Source organism: Alexandromys fortis, unplaced genomic scaffold (genome assembly GCF_014885135.2).
Source record: "Alexandromys fortis isolate MF-2015 unplaced genomic scaffold, M_Fortis_MF-2015_v1.1 scaffold_24, whole genome shotgun sequence".
Lineage (NCBI taxonomy): Eukaryota > Metazoa > Chordata > Mammalia > Rodentia > Cricetidae > Alexandromys > Alexandromys fortis.
Window position 1 is genome coordinate 2790146 of NW_026067906.1, and position 16849 is coordinate 2806994.

General features: G+C 40.7%; 1 long non-coding RNA gene across 5 annotated transcripts in view; it reads left to right on the forward strand.

The window, feature by feature from the left end:
* The window catches only part of LOC126497460 (uncharacterized), a 42435-nt gene that overhangs the window by 17453 nt on the left and 8133 nt on the right, over nucleotides 1–16849 (forward strand). For 4 of the 5 annotated variants that reach the window (XR_007590623.1, XR_007590618.1, XR_007590621.1 and 1 more), the window contains 3 exons: nucleotides 5231–5360; nucleotides 6178–6447; nucleotides 7500–9624. This is a non-coding gene — a long non-coding RNA (uncharacterized lncRNA). Of the gene's footprint in view, nucleotides 1–5230; nucleotides 5361–6177; nucleotides 6448–7499; nucleotides 9625–16849 lie in introns of those variants that run through there. The other variant, XR_007590620.1, reaches the window with a different exon arrangement.

Consider the following 16849-nt stretch of genomic DNA (forward strand, 5'->3'; position numbering starts at 1 on the left):
ATAAAGTTGTGGTTGCACAGAGGTTCCAGTGAGACTGGGGAGTAGTGAGAATGAGGACAAGGGTGGGCAACCCACAGCTTGTGGAACAAGTGTTCTACTTACTTCTTTTCAATTCTAGCATATTTGTGGGGTTTTTTCCCTTAAACACCATCCTCTCCCCCAACCACTAGGTCAAGTTCATTCTTGAAGATATCTCCCCCCCGCCCCCCTCCCATGTACAATGTAGCCTTGTCCTCATGCAGAGGAATTCACTGATCACCCAATCCTATCCAGAGCTGCCCTGAGCAGTTCTTGAGAATGAAGATCCCCCCCCCCCCCCCCCCCGCCCCCGCTCAGTGTCATCATTTTCTGGGCTTTGTTTTTGACACTAAGGAACAGCTTAGCCCCCTTTTCCCTTGGTACCTCGTCAGGATTATGATTCTTCTTTTCCTCCCTCTAATGAAATTTCCCGAAACCGTTTGAACATTACAATTGGAGAAACACATTGCGGAGGAAAATTCATTGTTCCTAGGTCTCTGTGAGGATTGGACACAGTCTAATGAATGACCAGTATTCTAACGAATCCCTGGTAATTTTTGCCCAAGGTAAAGTTCATTTGTTCATTTATTTTGCATGATGCTTTTCTGATTTTTTTTTTTTCAAGGACAAAAGGTTTTTTCATTCTGAGCAGCTGGATTGCTACTTCCTCCTCCTTTTCTGTCCTTGGAGACGCTTGACCCATTAAATGGAGCCCACGGATTTCATTTCAACAGATGCATCTCAAATTCATTCAGGATATAAGTGATAGGGTGACTCATTGTGCTGCTAATACAATCACAGCCTTTGTTGTGGAAGACTCCTATCTCGGGTCCATAGAAACAAAGAGATTTATCACGATACTCTGTGGTAAAGACGGCGCGAAAGGACTATGGCAGTGCGGTAATGTCAGAGAAACCAGATTGGTTTTATTTGGAAATAAAAAGCGCAATTTGTCATTTGACTCATAGCCCCAGTGGAATGTGTACAGAATACAGAGTCATTGCTTTGTAACATTAGAAAAGTCCACCGTGGGGTGCGCTGGGTAGCTTGCTATAGGGAAATAAAAAGGGAAAAATAATCTTTATTTACATTGACGTTTTGTACAAATTCTACCTCTATGTCAGTAAAAGATCTTGACAAGAGTCATATTTAAGCTTTAGCTGTGGTTGGATTTGAACAAAAAAAAATAGGTAAAGGTAAATTCACTACAGAAAACATTGTTCTCGCTGCCTACGTTTCTGCTTTAAAAACACCTCTCCGTTGCCCCGTGTTCTTTGTTTAGCAAATGCTTCTAGCTCCCAGTCTCTGTAGATTATTTTACAAGATTTTTTGATGATCCATTTTGTTTATTGATTTATTTGTGTGTGTGTGTGCCACGTACAGGCAGGCATCCAGTGAGCCCAGAAGAAAATGCTAGCTCCCTGGGGGTTACAGGCAGTTGTGAGCTTCCCCGGGGTGGGGTGCTGGGAACCGAATTCCTGTTCTCTGCTGAGGAGCAAGTGCCCTCAAGTCGGGGGCCGATTTCCAGCTGCTCTACAGCGTTTTGAAATGGCGAACAGGCCAGAGTGAAAAGTTCCATCTTCCTCCTTGTGTTCCTTTCCTGGACCCAGAAATCCTTTAAATACTTATAAGGAGGGAGATAACTACCTCACTGGTATTTACCAAACAAGGGAGTGTTGCCATAGCAACCAGGAAGCCTCTCCTCGTGATTTGTCTTTAAAGCCTAATTTACAGATAATTTTAAGAAGTGATTTTGAATCCCAACTCAGATACTTACTGACTGGAGTTTGAGAGAAAAATTATTGTTTGTTTGTTTGTTTATTTATTTATTTCCAAAACCTAGTTTCTCTGTGTAGCCCTGGCTATCCTGGATCTCACTCTGTAGACCAGGCTGGCCTTGAACTCTGAGATCCACCTGCCTCTGAAAATTATATTTTGAGTAATTATTTTATTTTTACGTGTGTGTGTGTGTGTGTGTGTGTGTGTGAGAGAGAGAGAGAGAGAGAGAGAGAGAGAGAGAGAGAGAGAGAGAGAGAGAAGAGAGAGTTGTTCGCCTCCTGCATAGGTGCTGAGAACCAAACTCAGGGTCTCTTTAAGAACAGTCAGTTTATGCTGGAGAGATGGTCCAGAGATTAAGAGCACCTGCTGCTCTTTCAAAGGACCTTATTCCAATATCCAGCACGTACACTGTGGCTCAAAACCATCAAAACTCCAGTTCCAGGGCAACTGACGCCGTATTCTGGCTTCCGTGGGCACCAGGAAAACACATACAGGCAGACAAAACACCCATACACATTCTAAAACCAACACCAGCAACAAGTGCTCCTAAGTAATTGAGCCATCTCCTCGGCCTCGCTCGGAGCAAATCACTAACTCTTACAGACAGTTTCCAGACAGTAGAGCTGTCATAGTTCCTTCTCTTAGGAGTATCAGAAAATTCTTAAATGATGTCGCCAGTTGCCACATAAGCACTCAGCAAATGGGAGCTCTTCCTCCTTCTCCTCCTCCTCTCCCTTCTTCTCTCCTTTGCCATACTCATTTTTTTTTTTAGCCAAATCAACGAGAATTATAGACTATTTAAAGATTTGCTTGAGTTAAAGCCCTAATAAAGGAGAAAGGACAGAATCTTTGAGTGCTGCCTTGACCCACTAAATGTCAATACGAAGAGCCATATACCAATTACAGAACTGTTTTTTTTTTTTTTTCAGGACAGCATGTCCTGGAACTAGCTCTTTTAGACCAGGCTGGCCTCAGACTCACAGACATCTGCCTGCCTCTGCCTTCCGAGTGCTGGGAATAAATGTGTGAGACACCACCACCTGATAGATTATTATATTTTACAGCTGAGTAATACTCTATTGTTAAATACACCACATCTTCCTTGTCCATTCTTCAGTTGAGTGGCAACTAGGTTGTTTCAAGGTTCTGGTTATTACAAATAATGCTGCTATGAACATAATTGAGTAAGTGTCCTTGTGGTATATGATTGGGCATCTTTTGGATATATGCCTAATAGTGGTATTACTGGGTCTTGAGGCAGGTTGATTCCCAGTTTCTCTGAGAAACCATCATATTGATTTCCAAAGTGGCTGTACAGGTTTGCACTCCCACCAGCATTGGAGGAGTATTCCCCTTGCTCTGCATCCTCTCCAATATAAGCTGTCATCAGTGTTATTGATCACGGCCATTCTGACAGGAGTAAGAAGGTATCTCAGAGTCATTTTGATTCGAGTTTCCCTGATGGCTAAAGATATTGAGCAATTCCTTAAATGTCTTTTGGCCATTTGAGTTTCTTCTGGTGAGAGTTCTCTGTTTAGATCTGTACCCCATTTTTTAATTGGATTATTTAGTAGTTTGATGTGTAGTTTCTTGAGTTCTTTATATATTTTGTAGATCATCCCTCTGTCAGATGGAGGGTCAGTGAAGAGCTTTTTCCATTCTGTAGGCTGCTGTTTTGTCTTATTGACTGTGTCCTTTCCCTTACAGAAGCTTCTTAGTTCCAGGAGGTCCCATTTATTAATTGTCAATCACAGTATCTGTGCTACTGACATAGCACAGGTGTTATACTCAGGAAGTAGTCTCCTGCGCCAAGCACTGGCCTTTTAATAAATGAATGAAACTACATCAAATTTAAAATCGCCTTTGCAACAAAGGAAACAATCAGTAGAATGATGAAGTGACCTTCACGGCAAACATACTTGCAAATCACGTCATTGATGAGATTTTATGACTGGACCATGGCAAATCTCCCCCAAATCCGACATTTATGGTATTTCAGGGTAGGACTTAATGGATTAATGGTTATCCAGGGATCATCTTTTTAAGATTTTATTTTATGGTTTTATATAAATGAGTCTGTATCGTATTTTTTCTGTTTTACTTCATAATCAAGGTGTTCATCAGAGACTGGCACCATGACCTTGGACTTTGAGGCCTTCGACAGAGTATGCTAAATAAACTTTATTCTTTATAAGTCACACAATATCTGGTACTTTTGTCTAGCAACCAAAGACAGGACTAATATTCAATTTTTGTAGTCTTAGACTTCAATAGCAGAAAAGTAAACAACAAAAACAACTCAAGTTTTAAATGGTCAAAGGACTCAAAGAGACATTTCTCACAAGAAGATATAAAATTGACCAATAGATGTGTGAAAAGGTACTTAATATCACCAGCCATCAAAAACGCAAATTAAAATCATTGAGCGAAATCACAGAGAAGGAAGGTGAGTGAGTCGCTCTTCTCCCTGCCGTGAACAGTGAAGAAGCCCTTAAGGGAGGAAGGATTTCTTTCAGCTTCACTTCATGGTGGGGAAGGCTCGGCAGTGGGAAGGGGAGGTTACAGTCTGCATTGTCTCCACCATCAGGAAGTTGAGAGAGATAAAAGCTGATACCTGATGTCTTTTTATTCAGCCCAAGACCCCAGTTCATGGGGTGCCTCTGCCCATGGTTAGTATGGGTCTTCCCACTTCCAGTAACATAGAGATCTTTGTCTCCATGGTGATTCTGGATTTAGTCAAATCGACAAGAGATATAACCATAACAGATGGCTATTATGAAAAAGACAAGAGGAGACAAATATTAATATGAATGTAAAGAGAGACATTGGCATTGCACTATTGGTGGGATACAGACTGGCTTTGCTGTTGTAAAAAATCATTATGAGTATTATTGAAGAAATTAAAAATGGAACTTCCGCAGACTGCAGCACTCCTTGTAGAAAAGTGGTTCAAAATGGTATCATTTCTTCACAAAAATATCTGTACTTTACACAGTTACTCACACAGTCAAGATATGGATATGATTTGGGTCTGTTAACAAATAAAATGTAGTGTGTGTGTCTACACATATAAATACAGTGGAAGATTATTCGACTTTAAATATATTAATCTTACTCGTTACTATTAAATGAGTGCACGTTAAGGGAAGTGAAAGAAGCTGGCAAGAGAGAAGGAAAGATGTTTCCTTTCCCTTGTGAATGGAATCTAAAAAGAAAAAGGTCAGATATAGGGAAATAGAGAATAAAACAGAGGGTACCATGAATATGTTGGGATAGCAGGAGAAAAGAGGGAATTGTGGTCAAATATTCAAAGATGTATGATAAAAAAGTCTAAATATCTAATTTTTATAATACTTACGGCAAAAGTAATTATGTGTGGTAATAGACACATTGGCCTCTTTCACCGCCATAGCCGTCTCCTCTCTCTTTGCAGCCCACATCACAGGTCGACCTCAGATGACATGATTACAGATCGTTGAAGAAAGGAACTGGGATCTTCACAGGAAAAGCAAAAGGCTAAACATATAGCATACTTTGCAGAACTTCACACTGTGCTTTCAACAGTAAGTTTTCATAACTATAACTGTCTTCTAGAAGCTGATATTAAGTCCAAATATAACTCGTGTTCTCTCTTCGTGGGAGTTACTCTGTGAGGTTGAGATTTATTTGCTTATTTCCTGAGAAGCCCCCCTCTCCTAGCTGCATTGGTCAGTATATTAACTGTTAGGGGAAAGTGATTTGCCATCTCATATGAATTTATAATTGACGACAATTATAAATTGTCTTACCCCAAATGGCATTAGCTGAAGGAATCTCCCTATATAAGGAGAACCAGCATGTGTATATTCCTAGTGCAGGCTACTACAAATTCCTTTTGGAAGTAGTTGAAGCATAAGTCATGAATCAAAAGCATCATCTGACAGGGAAGCTATTTCTTTGTCTAGTTAAGGTGAATAATTCTTATCCCCACAGCCATGACTGGGACAAATCAGATTATCGTTAGTAAACATTGTTTCTTCCTCTCATTCTCTGTCTAGCTTTTAGGTGGCCTTATATATTCTCCAACAGGAGTCAGCAAATCAGATCATGTATGCCTGCTATGTGCATTTAAAAAAATGAATTTTTAGCTAAATATAAATCATTACTAACAGTAGTCCAAGGTCACTTAGGCATTGAGATAATAGACTTGAATAGTGGTCTTAGTTGGGATTTCAGTTGCTGTGAAGAGACACCATGACAACAGCAGCTTTTATAAAGGGAGCATTTAATTTGGTGGCTTACGTTGTCAATGCTCCATTCCCATGGTGGTGGGAAACATGGCAGCCCACAAACAGGCACAGTCGTGGAGAAGGAGCTGAGTGTTTATGTCTCGATCTACAGGCAATGGGAAATGAACTGAATGCGGCATAGCTTGAGCATTGGAGACCTCAAAGCCCACCCCAGCAATGACACACTTCCTCTAACAAGGCCACACCTACTTCAAGAAGGCCACACCTCCTAATAGTGCCACTCCCTGTGAGCATAAGGGAGCCAATTACATTCCAACTGCTACAGTGGTTGTGATTCAAAGCTACCAGACGGCACATGAAGACAATGATATTTACTCTTTGAAATTACAAGAAACTTGCAACTTCCATCCCGAAGCATTTGGTATGTGTTATGTGTTAGTTGGAGGTCCCTGAAGGCTCAGAACCCAGGGAATGAGTATGATTAAGAAGGATGTGTTAGTAAGGTGAGCATCCAAACTGCCTAGACTCCCACAAAGCCAATACGTGCAGTAGGATCAAAAATCCATTGATATTGTTTTTGAGGTCTCAGTAGTCCTCATTGTCCGCTGACAAGGGAGGGGGACTTGATTGGGGGAGGGGGAGGGAAAGGGGAGGTGGCAGTGGGGAAGAGACAGAAATCTTTAATTAATTAATAAAGAAATACATAAATTAAAAAAAGGATGTGTTAGGTTGGCGTCCATGATATGACCTAGATAGTCCAATAACGGCTGCCTTCGTACTGGAGAGGCTGAGAATCTGGTAACTGCTCAGTCTATGGGACAGAAGGCCTCAGAGGTCCCAGCCTGACACAGACGGTCTGGAGCATTCTCGAGTCACTGGCCTTTGGTCCACGTTGGAAGGCTGGAGACGCTGGATTTGGAGATCCGTGAAGAACAGCATCAGTGACGGCAGGACAAACAGGATGCTGAGAAGGCAGGTGAACTTGGTAGTGCAAAGAGGAGTTAAGCAGGCCAGAAACAAAAGCTCGAGATGTAGAGATGGCTCAGCTGTTAGGCTCAGCACTGGTCTTCCAGAGGACCCAAGTTCAAGTCTTAGCACCCATGCCAGGCTTCTCACTATAGCCTAGGCTCTCAACTCCAAGGGAGTTTGACTCCTCTGATATCTGGGCACCTGTACTCATGAGCATCTATCTACATGCACGCATGCGCACGCACACACACACACACACACACACACACACACACACACACTAAACTAAAACTTTAAAGATGCAACAGCTTTTATTTTTTAGACTTCTTTTTATCTGGACCACCACTGGAAAGTGCCACTCATTTGAGTGTGTGTCTTTCCCCTTTAAATTGACTGAGAAAATCCTTCACAGATGTATCCAATGGCTAGTCTCTTAACTGATCTCAGACCCAGTAAATTGATGTGATTAATCACCACATTATTCATATATTGGTTCCTATTTAGATGGATCCTGGGGGAGAGGAGGAGAAGCTTCTTGCCGATTACCCAGTAGGCTTGCAACACTCATCTATCAAGCTAAATATCGACAAGGTGCCAGAATTGCAATTGTGACCAGCAAATCTTAATCTAACGGGACATAACATTTTCTTCTTCTCTGCTTGTTTAACATTTGTTTGCCCCGAACATAGAAGAAGGGTTTCTATGTTAAAAAGGGTTGATGATGCTCTCATGAATTCAATGAAATGAAGGAGGGATGTCAGCATCGCTACTGAGACAGTGAAGATTCACCCACCAAACCAGGGAATTCCTAGGGGATCAGGTCACTTCCCAGTGTTCCTCATGCATGGAAGGCCATTTTCCTACTAGAGTACCAAAGAACTGGTCTTTGCCATGCTTAAACTCAAAGTTTGATTTAGCCTGATATTAGCATGGCTCTTCCAGGTCCCTTTAACAGTATGTTGGCAAAGAAGTGAAAAAAAAATCATTCAAATTGAAACATTTTAGCAACTGGTAGAATTTGGATAGAGCAGTGTTGTTAAAATGCCATCCTTTGGCAGTTTTGTTGAATGGCTTCATTTGTCTAGAAGGAGCTGTGACCTCTGGCCCCCGGGGTAAGTGGCACAACAGAGTTCTTACCCAGTAAGAGTTGCATGCTTGATTCTGTGGACAACTGACGGCCATACCCTCTGCTGAACTTGGGACTATGGGAAGCAATGCTTGGTCAGACTGGAGCCTGGACCATACACTCATTTCACATGGCTCATTGAACAGTTGGTTACACGATGCTTCTCTGACTCCTTCTGTTGACCTTGCTCTGACCAGCCAAGTGTCGGATTACTAATTATCCCTAAAACACTGCTATGTAAATGTCATTTGATTTTTCACCTCTGCTTTTGGATGCCACTCTGTTCAGAAGGAGTCGTTTGTAATAGTCGCAGGAGCTGACTGATGGGATGATACTCTGTCGCTGCCATGAGCACGACCACCAAACAAGTGTTTATTTAATCAAGCAGTAACAGCCAGAGCAATGAAGAAGAAGGAAACGAAAATCTACGCTGCATTTCTTGTGGAAGTTTCACTGTGTTCTAGGCTTCCATTTCTTACTGATTGACACTGTGCGCGTTTCTGTGCCATATGGAAATAACAAACCGCCATCTGGGGGTTTCATCTTTTTCCTTTGAAGCCAGGGTGTCTCTGAAGATTATGCTTTGCCTACTTGGCAAGGAAATCATGCTTTAGCTTCAAATGATTAGAAAATACAGATAGTGATTCCTCTCTGACTAGACCCCGAAGACTAGCTCATGTAGATATCAGAATTCCTAATGAAAACCCTCCCCATTGCAGCCCCAAATTTGCCTTCTGTTGTTATACTGTACTTGCTAAGATATAGGAAGAAAAGGGTTTTGGACCTTTACATTTTTTTACGATCCATTGGTTTCAGCTTATGAAATGCTGTACAAGGCAGCTTGAGCAAGGTACTTCAGACACGGGTAGGCATTGTTGGTGGGGTAGAAGAAATACTAAGACACAGTTAACACTTACTTGGATCCAAGCACTTGATTTGCTTTCTCTTTAGTAGGTTATTTAGAGCCACTAAAATTAGGGAACTCTATGAACTTCTTAAATATTACTAAATTCTAAGGGTTCTGATTTAAAACAAGAACCTAAGCTTATTTGATTCATCTACAAATCAACTCCAAAGCCAGAGCAAGGGTCTAAACCTCAGTAATGTTGATTGTTTTATTGCATTTTAAAATAAAATATTTCCTTGTCTTTGTCTTAGTTGCCTTTCAAACAGCTAACCCATATTTACTTAAACCAGAGGACAAGCAAAAAACATACTCATTTTTGAATATGAACGACAAGGTTACTTTAGTTCTTTCTTTAAATGTTTATTGTATATCTTCCATATACCCACTCCAAAGTCAGTATTCAGAAATCAAAAGGCTCAGTTCCACCCTCATGAAGGTATAACCCCTTCCAAGAAATGATATGTTATGTTAAATTACAACAGATATAAATCCACACGCAAAATAACAAATATAATAACTCGGAAGATAATTGTGTGATCATATACTCTGTTCTATCATGTGAGTAAATTTTCTATTATATTAAAGACTAACATACTTACTTTCCCTGTTGGCTTCCTTTGGTTTGTAAATGCATTTCCTTTTATTAGTTTTTATTTCCTGTGATGACTCAAGTTATTCTTCTCTAATGTGTTTTTCCAACCTCTTCTTTCATTATTCTGACTCTTCTTGCTCAATGTTCTCTTCAAGCCAAGGGACTTCTATTCATTCAGATGAGTTACCCTCTCCCAACTCTGTGTGCTCACCAAGACTCCACGTAAAAGAGACCTCCATCGTTGCCTAACATATCCACGCCCTTAATCCCCTTCAAATCCCAAGAATGAACTTTGGTGGCTTAGATGTTAGCCATGCTGTCTAAACTCTTCCATTTTTGGCATGACTATAGCATGTTTCAATTCTCTTTTGATTATGAGCAATAGCACAATGAGAGATGAAATATCTGCTCATATTTATCTTCTCTTCTGCTAGAGAATCTGCTTAAGGTGAACAGGAAGGTTACATTCTTACACTCATGTTCTATAAGGAAGGACACAAATAATTCTTAAAAACTTCCTTGTGTTGGGTGCAAGAGTCTTCAGAGAAATGCACATACTCCCTAGTCTTGTGGGGATCAAACATGGATTTCCTAAGTATGCTATTTGCCAGAAATAGAACTAATTCTCAAATATTATTAACCATGTGTGTGCTTCAGAAGCTGCATGAACCATGGAAGAGTTTGTTTCAGAAGTCTATGGGTTTTAATAGTGCGTGTCTTAGGTATCTGATTCTTTACATACCTTGAATTGTTTGATTCAACTTTGGGTCAACAAGAGGGTAGAATTGGGCAACCTTTTAAGCTACCACTTGCAACAGAACCTGGGGTCAACCTTTTACTGTTTTACAGGCTTTCTTGCTTGGCTCTTTGGCATAGCAGTGACATGTCAAAGTAGGAAAAGCAGAGTCTCCTTTGGTATTAGATAGTAAACATATGTTATTAGATACATTTTGACACCATTAATAGCCTGTAATGAACGGATTTATATGGAAAATAAGAATAGTAACATCTTCCTTAGCCAGGGTTATGTGGTAAAAACATGTAATGTCTACAACAGGAGCCTGTAGACCAGATTTAACCGGTATTTTGTTCTTATAAATAAAAGTTTATGAAGACACAGAGCTGCTATCCATGTAGTAATAAGTATTGTCTATGTGCCCTTTTAGTTGCAGCAGCAGAACCATGGGGTTACAATCAAGACTGTGTGGCCCGCAAAGCCTCACTGATTTTCAATTTGGTTTTTTATGACTAAAGTCTGCTGGTTTTGCTGGCCTTCCTCAGTACATGCCTCAGCTGCTGGAAGATGCTCAGTATTTACGAATCATCATCAGTTATCATAATTATCCTTTTTTTTTTAACCAGATAAGATCTGGGATGTAAAGGAAATGGAAAGAGAGGAGAAGGTTATCAGAAGAGCACCGTGTTCCAGTTAATGGAACCTCAAATCGGAATTGAACTTGAGTTGAAGACCAAAGCATAATAGAAACCTCAAAAAGCAAATTTGCTTTTCCTAATTGAAAACTTTCACTGGTTCAATGAGTTTTTCCCTTCCTCCTAGAAAGCACGGTGAGTCATGGTTGAAGTTATTAGTTCATTCTTGATAACAGTTGCCACTGGCAGAGACCATGAAAATCTCCCATCTGAGCATAACACTGCTGTACCAAGCAGCTTTGCTTGCCATGGTATTGATTTCAATTAAAACATGTTATCTGAATCGCTGGGCTTCCTGTTGGCTTCACTCCTTGGCCAGTGATGCAAATGGAAAACCTCTCTCCAACCTGCAATATCTGGTTACTCACAACAAGGTCCAGGCAGCTGGGCTATAAACAAAACCCCAGTGCCAATCAATGGAGAAGGAAATGATCTTCATTTGCCCTGCATGATGTCATCGGTCTTGGCCCTGACAGTTTTCTAACAATTATTGACTCTGAGAGCAGGCAAATCTTATGAATTCATCTTATTCCTTATCAAGGGAGGTAGTCAAGCATATCCCAAAACACTGGTTCGATTCCTTGTGTATACATCCTTTCTATTGCTTCTTTTATTCTCCTTTATGTCAACCTCAGTGGGGGAGTTTCTGTGTGTGTACAAAGCACGGATGATGATGCCTTGGGTCTGTGTGTTATTCCAGGTGTGTTAAGTGTGTTTTATTAATTAGTCCAATCCAGCAATCAAATACTTCAGGTTGGGTATTTTTGTTTGTTTTTTGGGTTAATTTTTTTTTTTTTTTTTTTTTTGCGTTTTCAAGACAGGGTTTCTCTGTAGCTTTGGAGCCTGTCCTGGAACTATCTCTTATAGACCAGGCTGATCTTGAACTCACAGAGATCTGCCTGCCTCTGGCTCCTGAGTGCTGGGATTAAAGGCGTGCGCCACCACTGCCCAGCTTCAAATGCCTCAGTTTTTACAGAATGATTATGTATTTTGTATCAGAACTGAGGCTTTCCCTATCAAAGCTGACATTTGCCATTGTTCCCAAAGGTATGTAGCACAGAAGGCTAAATATGTAGAATATAGTTCTTAACTATTTCCACTTCCTGGGGCCCTCCATGCAGGTCCCCCTTAGGGTCCTCCTTTTTCTTCTCTTCTCCGGGCTTGTGGATCATAGACTGGTTATCCTTTGCTTTGTGGGTAATATCCACTTATGAATGAGTACGTACCGTGTTTGTCTTTCTGGGTCTGGGTTACCTCACTCAGAATGATTTTTTTCTAATTCCATCCATTTGCCTACAAATTTCATGATGTCACTGTTTTTTTCTTATGGCAGAGTAATACTCCATTGTGTAAATGTAACACATTTTCTTTATTCACTCTTCATTTGAGGGGCATTTGGTTGTTTCCAGGTTCTAGAAATATTACAAATAATGCTGCTATGAACATAGTTGAGCAAGTGTCCTTGTGGTATATGATTGGGCACCTTTTGGGTATATGCCTAATAGTGGTATTGCTGGGTCTTGAGGTAGGTTGATTCCCAGTTCTTTGAGAAACCGCCATATTGATTTCCCAAGTGGCTGTACAGGTTTGCACTTCTACCAGCAATGGAGGAGTGTTCCCCTTACTCTGCATCCTCCCCAACATAAACTGTCGTCAGTGTTTTTGATATTAGCCACTCTGACAAGTGTAATATGGTGCTACAGAATCATTTTGATTTGTGTTTCCCTAATAACTAAGGATGTTGAGCAATTCCTTAAATGTCTTTTGGCCATTTGAGTTTTTTTTTCTGTTGAGAGTTCTCTGTTTAGATCTGTACCCCATTTTTAAATTGGATTAATTGGTATTTTGGTGTATAGTTTCTTGGATATCAGTCCTCTGTCCGATGTGGGGTTGGTGAAGATATTTTCCTATTCTGTAGGTTGCTGTTTTGTCTTATTAACAGTGTCCTTTGTCTTACAGAAGCTTTTCAGTTCCAGGAGGTCCCATTTATTAATTGTTGTTCTCAGTGTCTGTACCACTAATATATCATAGTTTGGCACAGATTTGAGCTCTTGATCTTAAGGCTTGTCTGCTAGATTAAATCACCTAGGTGGGAAGTGAGCCCAGGCCACTGCTTTTCAGTCCGGCTGGTTGTTTCTCTGTTCTCCTTGGGATCCATGAACAGAGTCTATTTTCTTTTTTCTAGCCCTTTTGTGCTTAGGACAGCAAGCCAATGAATGGGAGATGGAACGGGTTCACAGTTCTTCCGTTTACAAAGCTTCCTCCAGTTCTTTCTTCTTTGTCCTACAGCTGTATGGTCAGGACTCCGAAGACACAGAGGAGGACACAATCAAGTAATAGAAATTTATTATGGTCAGACACTGAGAACTTCTTGAGGACCGAACCTGGGATCTCACGTATGCAAGGCAAGGCAAGGCCAGCCGTCCACCACTGAGTCTCAGCTCTTGAGCACTGGGATTATGGGATGTTTGTACAATAGTTCAGTTCATATATTGTCTTCCTCCATTGTTTTGTGTCACTAATATTTCTTTTAAAACATTTCTCTCCCTCTCTCTTTCTCATTGTCTCTTTCTTTCTTTCTTTCTTTCTTTCTTTCTTTCTTTCTTTCTTTCTTTCTTTCTTTCTTTCTTTCTTTCTTACCTGTATTTATGTTTCTTCATGCGTGTGTGTGTGCCACATTTGCGCAGTAGGCACACACTGAGATCAGAAGAAGACATCAAATGTCCTTGAGCAGGAATCATGGGTGCTTATGCGCTGCTCGATACGTGTGTTAGGAGCCCAAACCGGGTGCCCTGAATGAAGAATATACATCCTTAACTGCTGACCCAGTTTTTAATTCACTGTCATCCCGAATGAAATAAAGTTGAGGATCCCGAGCTCTGCTGTAGGGCGTAAATTAGAAGTTAAGCTGTAAAGGTACTGGGGATTGTGAAGGGTGTGGGCACGCCCACCGAGAACGATGGGTCTTAGGTAGTTCTCATCCACATCACCCATTATTAGGCTAACAACAGTTTAAACCTGATGTCTCAATTCCATTGACCAGAAGTGCCTTTTCTGTTTATTAGAAAGCCCTGTCTTAAGCCAGGTTGTGATGATGCATGCCTTTAAACCCAGCACTTGGGAAGCAGGGTCAGGCTGATCTCTATGAGTTTGAGACCAGCCTGATCTATAAGGGCTAGTTCTAGAACAGCCCCAAAGCTACAGAGAAACCCTGTCTCGAAAGAAAGAAAGAAAGAAAGAAAGAAAGAAAGAAAGAAAGAAAGAAAGGAAACCCTATCTTAACCATGTAGATATATTACTGTATATTTATTGATTTTATTTTGTATATGACATGTCAAACTTAGCTGCGGGGTAGAAGATGAAAAATTAAATGTTGATTTTGTTGGGCTCAGTACTTATATCTGACAGTGGTGGGAGGGAGCATTAATTCAGAAGCAATAAGAAACTAACCTAGGTTTCGTTTATTATATGTCAACATACTCTTTTCCTCACTCTTTTCCCAAGTCCTGATTCTTTGCTTTTACAAATGAAACACAAGCGAACTGTGACATTACTACGAAGCCTTAGTAGTGTTTCATGGCTTATTCTCCCACAGGAATGTCCCGGTGGGAGTCTGTTACCCATTCTGATATGACTCATGCAGAAGGAGAGAGACAGCACTTATGGGTTCCAAAGATTTTAATAATTCACCAAATCAATCAGGACTGCAGGACAAAGACTTGGGAGCCTTGTTTCTTTTGACAACACTGAGCAGGGTAGAAGCTGGGTTTATAAGCACAAAAGTTGAGGTACAGTTACAATCTTCACTGACCAGAAGTTAAAGATTAGGGACCTTCCTTGTGTTGTCCATCACTGTCAATCAATATACAATGCAAGTCTTTCAGGCCATCTAATCAGATTGATTTGTTCCTTCTGTTTCGAGAGAACTAGAGATGCATAATGACTATTTCTGTGGTTTAGGGAGGAGGTTGGTCAGCCATTGGAAAGTTCTCAGCTCCTGTAGGACTTACGCACCTGAACTTTATTTCATCCTACAGATAAAATTGAGTCTGAAGTCAAAATGGCAGTACTCAGGCCAAGGTGCTTCTGTCTGCTCCTAAGTATTCACCTTTCACCTTGGTCACAGTGTGAAGAGTTTGCACAGAACAAAGCACAGCTTCAGACTCGGTGAAGCTTCTGTTTGAGCAAAGTCTAAATGTTGATGGTTAAAACCACTAAGAACCTGGTGACCTTTGTTCCTTCCATGTAGCCCAAATTGACTAATACACTGAAGGACAGCACAGGGTAGGAGGTTATAGAATTGGGATTTGAATCCAGGAAGTCTGATTCCAGAGCCCTTACTTATTACCCGTCATGTGTAGGTGGGGGGATTTCCTGGCCTTTGTGTGTAGGATAGACTGGAACAGGGAGCAATTAGAGACAAAGAGAACATTTAAGGACAGCCTAAATGAATGGTTATAAGAATTCGGAAGATGATGCTTATTTAGGGACCATGGTTTGTGTTGAGTAGGTGCCTCCTACATAGTACTTGAAAGATGAACGAATCAGCTTTTCTGACCTAGGTGCCAGTAAGTGCTCCTGTTAGCCCCACACTTGGAGGAATCATTGTCTTTCCTGTAATTCTTTGCTTTGCTCACAGATCATTGCTGGCAAGGTCCCTGAGTCACAGACTCCCTGAGGTTGGCTCTCCGACAGGAAGAGCTCAGCTTACACTACCCAAAGCTCTTGTGCTAGGCCTCCATCAGCATTGTCGTGCACTCTTTTGCCTTATCCTTTGTGGACCTGGTCTGTCAATTGAAATTTAATTCATTCTCCCTCTATGTTTATCACGTGGTATGGAAAATATTGGTGCTGTCTTTTCCTTGCCCGTTTTCTCACTCACCCAGTCTCTCGTACTTGGAAAAGAGGATGGCACAAGAGGCCATTAAAAGATAAAGAAAACATATAAATTTTTAAAGAACACACACGTATATGTATTTATCAACACAAGTATAGAATATGCAGTGTGCACAAGTCCACTAAAGATGATTTTCTTTTGTTTTATGTTTGAGCAGGTAAAAAGCATCTATTAATGTTATTAGTTTCTTTGGACTCTGTAACCAAATTATAATATAAAGTCTCTATCCATGCCATAGGAGAGAATGGCATATAATAATAAGTCATGGGGACTCTGTAGCTAACAAGATTTATCACATCTCATCTAGTCTCAGAGCTGTTCCCACAGCAGAGCAATCAGCATAAGAATCACCTGTCCTATAGTCTTTCTTGGTTTCTTCTTCACGTTTGTAGCCAATTTCTTGGTTTTTCAGGAGGTCTCCCCCAATCAAATTTGATCTTTATTAATTTTGAAGAGAACCATAACTTTTTGTTTCCTGTAAAAAGAAAGGCATAATCTCTCGCCCAACACAACATATTTTCTGATTTCCACTTGAAGTTAGGGCATTCTTAAAATATAAAAGTTGGGTTAATTTAGCAGTTTCTATAATCCAATGTCTCTCAGCAGCTGTTGGTTTTTATACATTAGCATTTAAAATATTGAAAGTCAACTAAGTACCTGATGTGGGAGTGTCATATGTCAATCTGTTGATTTCATTGGTTAAGTAATAAACACACTGCTTGGCCTCATAGGTTAAAGCATTGGTGGGAGGAATAAACAGAATAGAATTCTGGGCGGAAGAGGAAGTGAGGGCAGACTCTGCTCTGCTCCCGGAGAGACCGGACAGCTCTGCTCTCTGGAGAATCTTCCCGGTAAGCGCACCTTGGGGTGCTTACACACATCATTAGAAATGGGCTAGTCC